At 48.4% G+C, this 4,833-nt stretch overlaps 1 pseudogene; it reads right to left on the minus strand.

The window, feature by feature from the left end:
- Nucleotides 1-1,301: 1,301 nt before the first annotated feature.
- Nucleotides 1,302-1,411, minus strand: LOC130343762 (U2 spliceosomal RNA; annotated as a pseudogene).
- Between the last annotated feature and the right edge of the window lie 3,422 nt (nucleotides 1,412-4,833).

The raw sequence follows: 4,833 nt of genomic DNA on the forward strand, positions 1-4,833 counted from the left end.
TTTGTAATGAGTGTCCAAACCTTGCTGAAGAGCCCACAGGTTATCCTACCAGAACCATAACTTGGCACCCACACAGTTAGAAGGAGGCTTTTATTTATAGCCAGCAATGAATAAGAGGCATGGGAACATTCTGGCTAATACAATAGTACGTATAATATGGAAGTGAATAGAGATGAGCGAATTTTAGAAAAAATTTGATTCGGCAAATTGGCAAAATTGTCAGAAAAAATTTGGTTTGGATCAAATTTATTTGCGGCAAATCTGTATTAAAAACTGCCATTTCTGGCCTACAGAGAGCCTCAATAGGGGTGTAGAACACTATGCCTTGCTGTAACATGCATAGGGTGTGTGCTGGGGTAGTGAAATAATACTGTTATTCAGTAAGACATTCCAAGGGGAAACTGAGCTGAAAAAGATTGTGAAGCACTGTACTAGGGACTTTTAGCTACTGGGGGGCTTCTAGCTTATAGAATGGGGGAAAGAATTGCCTACATTCCTGCATACTGGGGGCTTCAAACTTAAAGGAGGAATAATTACCTACCTACCTACATACTGGTGGCACTACCTTTTCTTTTTTAAAGCCGAGGAACGTGCTCTCGATTCACCCAAAGTGCAAGAAAAAGTGCAAACGTGTTACACAAAAAAACGTGCACAAAGGATGCGGTCTATCGCAAGCCCTTCTCCGATAGGAGAGTGGCCCCACAACAAACCTTACCCTTCGCCTCCGGACCAAAAGGTACCTGCGAGGTTCCAGGTTTGATGTCCCTTTTCGCCGAAGCTACTAGGGGACCACAAATGCTCCCGGCATCCCCCTTGGCGTTAGCCAAGGTATCTGCCCGCAGAGCCGATAACGGTAGGTACCCTGCCAAAGCAGGAGTACCCGGGGTGTTTGCAGGGAGGTGCGGAACCTAATGGCCACACACACCTCCCCTAGACCGCCAGGAGGGACACCCAGAAGGGCTACCGCATCCTGACAAATCCTGTGAACACACAACACGCAAAAAGTGACACAGTGAGACAAAAAAGAAATAAATAAGTGAATGTGTGCAGATATACTGCCCGGACATCCGGCCGGATCTATAAAAATGTCTCTGATCCTAGCCAGAAGGCCGGGAATCAAGAGGTGAGTGCCACAAGGTGAAGAGATTATGGTGCCCGTGCTTCAACTCAATGAGCCAATACTCCCAGTGAGTTTCGGCACCTCGGGGCCACCACTCCCCGAGGCACAAAAGTACCTCGGCTCTAGACCCTCTCAGCCTCATGAACCAGCCCCGGAAAGCCCTGGTACACCTGTATCCTCCATGCAGCACCCATCCCCACCAGCCCCATACCGGCGTCACCGTACACCGGCATGAAAAACTGATAAGAACAGATACTACACTTGATCTTAGCCAAAAGGCCGAGAAGCAATTGGCAAAATTTTCAGAAAAAATTTGGTTTGGATCGAATTTATTTGCGGCGAATCTGTATTAAAAACTGCCATTTCTGGCCTACAGAGAGCCTCAATAGGGGTGTAGAACACTATGCCTTGCTGTAACATGCATAGGGTGTGTGCTGGGGTAGTGAAATAATACTGTTATTCAGTAAGACATTCCAAGGGGAAACAGAGCTGAAAAAGATTGTGAAGCACTGTACTAGGGACTTTTAGCTACTGGGGGGCTTCTAGCTTATAGAATGGGGGAAAGAATTGCCTAGATTCCTGCATACTGGGGGCTTCAAACTTAAAGGAGGAATAATTACCTACCTACCTACATACTGGTGGCACTACCTACTGGGGGGATTACCCACCTCTCTATATACATACTGGGAGCTTCTAGCTGATAGGGGGTTTCCTACTTAACTGCTGGGAGCTTCTAAATTATAGGGAGGATTTCTACCTACCCACTTGCTGGAGGCTCCTATATAATAGACGAGGAGGAATTACCTATAGGAATTACGAGGAGGAATTACCTACCTGTAGGCGTTTTGACATAAGAGGGACAACATCACCTACCTATGTATTCATAATCTTCTGTGGGCTTTTAGAGCAGCTGAGAATAAACACAAGTTTGCATCAATTAATTAACTCCTTGGGGACGAAGGGCGTATGCATACGCCCTCGCGTCCCGTCACTTAAGGACGGAGGGCATATCCATACGCCCTCCGTATTTCCGATCACTGCCGCTCCCCGGGCGGTGATCGGACCGGGATGTCTGCTGATATCTATCAGCAAGCATCCCGTGGCAATGCCTAGGGGGGTCCTGAGACCCCCCCCCATATCGGCGATCGCAGCAAATCGCAGGTCAATTCAGACCTGCGATTTGCTGTGATCCGGGCAAATCGGGTCACTGGTGACCCGATCTCCCGGAAAATAAGACTGATCGGAGCTGTCAGAGACAGCTCCGACCAGCCTAAAGCATAGGAGCGAGGTGGCAATGTTGCCACCCCCTCCAATCTCCTGCCATTGGTCGGTCAGGCTGACCACCAATGGCAGGAGGGGGCGGGGGGTTACAGTTCATTTCCCCCCGCTCTGCGCACTGATCGAAGTCGGTACAGAGCGGGAGGGAACACTGGCGGCGAGTGGGGGGACATGGCCCGGCTTACCCGGGCCGGCATCGGCATCCCGGAGCAGCGGCGGCAGGAACAAGCGGCGCGAGCAGGAGGAGCGGCGGCCGGAAAGTGCGGCTGAGAAGGCTGCAGTGAAGATCGCGGTAAGTGATCTTCACTGTGGCCTTCTAAAAGCTGCAAAACTACAACTCCCACCATGCCCAGACAGCCAAAGGCTGTCTGGGCATGCTGGGAGTTGTAGTTTTGCAACATCTGGAGGGTCACAGTTTGGAGACCACTGTGTAGTGGTCTCTAAACTGTGGTCCTCCAGATGTTGCAAAACTACAACTCCCAGCATGCACTGACTGTCTGGGCATGCTGGGAGTTGTAGTTTTGCAACATCTGAAGTGGCACAGTTTGGAGACCACTATATGGTGGTCTTCAAACTGTAGCCCTCCAGATGTTGCAAAACTACAACTCCCAGCAAGCCCAGACAGTCAGGGATGCTGGGCGTGTAGTTCTGCAATATCTGGCCCTTCAGATGTTGCAGAACTACAACTCCCAGCATGCCTGGATAGTCTGGGCATGCTTGGAGTTGTAGTTTTGCAACATCTGGAGGGCTACAGTTTTAAGGCCACTGTTCTTCCCCAGTTGTTGCATAAGTACAACTCCTAGCATGCCCAGACTGTCCAGGCATGCTGGGAGTTGTAGTTCTGCAACATCTGAAGGGCCAGATATTGCAGAACTACACACCCAGCATCCCTGATTGTCTGGCCGTGCTGGGAATTGTAGTTTTGCAACAGCTGTAGGCACACTGGTTGGGAAACACTGAGCTAGAGTCTGTTTCCTAACTCAGTGATTCCAACCCGTGTGCCTCCAGCTGTTGCAAAACTACAACTCCCAGAGTGTACTGACAGACCGTTAATGCTGGGAGTTGTAGTCTTGCAACAGCTGGAGGCACACGGGTTGGAATCACTGAGCTAGAGTCTGCTTTCTAACTCAGTGGTTCCCCACCAGTGTGCCTACAGCTGTTGTAAAACTACAACTCCCAGCATGTACGGTCTGTCAGTGCATTCTTGGAGTTGTCATTTTGCCACAGCTGAAGGTTTGGGGCGCCCCCCCCCCCATGTGAATGTACAGGGTACATTCACACTGGCGGGTTTACAGTGGGTTTCCTTCAAGGAAACTTACTGTGAACCCCTGCCTGTGTGAATGTACCCTAAAAACACTACACTAACAAATAATAAAAAGTAAAACACTACACATACACCCCCTTCCACGTCGCCCCCCCCAATAAAAATGAAAAACTTCTCATACGGCAGTGTTTCCTAAACGGCGCCTCCAGCTGTGGCAAAACCACAACTCCCAGTGTTGCCGGACAGCCATAGACTGTCCTGGCAGGCTGGGAGTCTTGCAACAGCTGGAGGCACCCTGTGGGAGACACTGCTGTAGGGTTTTGGTGGAGACAAGCCCCGTCCTTGTAACCAGGTCCACCCCTACTGCAAATTCCTTATTCAGGCCTCAAATGCGCATGGCGCTCTCTCACTTCAGAGCCCTGTCGTATTTGAAGGCAACAGTTTAGGGCCACATATGGGGTATCTCCGTACTCGGGAGAAATTGCGTTACAAAGTTTGGGGGGATTTTTCTACCATTACCCTTTGTAGAAATGGTAAATTTGGGGAAAAAACCTGCACTTTAGTGAAATTTTTTTTTTCCATTTACACATCCGAATATAACGAAAAGTCGTCTAACACCTGTGGGGTGTTAAGGCTCACCGGACCCCTTGTTACGTGCCTTGAGGGGTGTAGTTTCCAAAATGGTATGCCATGTGTTTTTTTTTTTTGCTGTTCTGGCACCATAGGGGCTTCCTAAATGCGACATGCCCCCCCAAAACCATTTCAGCAAAACTCACTCTTCAAAATCCCATTGTCGCTCCTTCCCTTCTGAGCCCTCTACTACGCCCACCGAACACTTTACATAGACATATGAGGTATTTCCATACTCGAGAGAAATTGGGTTACAAATTTTAGGGGGCTTTTTCTCCTTTTACCCCTTGTAAAATTTAAAAAACTGGGTCTACAAGAACATGCGAGTGTAAAAAATTAAGATTTTGAATTTTCTCCTTCACTTTGCTTCTATTCCTGTGAAACACCTAAAGGGTTAACAAACTTACTGAATGTCATTTTAAATACTTTGAGGGGTGCAGTTTTTATAATGGTGTAATTTATGGGGTATTTCTAATATGAAGGCCCTTCAAATCCACTTCAAAACTGAACTGGCCCCTAAAAAATTCCGATTTTGAAAATT

This window comes from Hyla sarda, chromosome 1 (assembly GCF_029499605.1).
Source record: "Hyla sarda isolate aHylSar1 chromosome 1, aHylSar1.hap1, whole genome shotgun sequence".
Classification (NCBI taxonomy): domain Eukaryota; kingdom Metazoa; phylum Chordata; class Amphibia; order Anura; family Hylidae; genus Hyla; species Hyla sarda.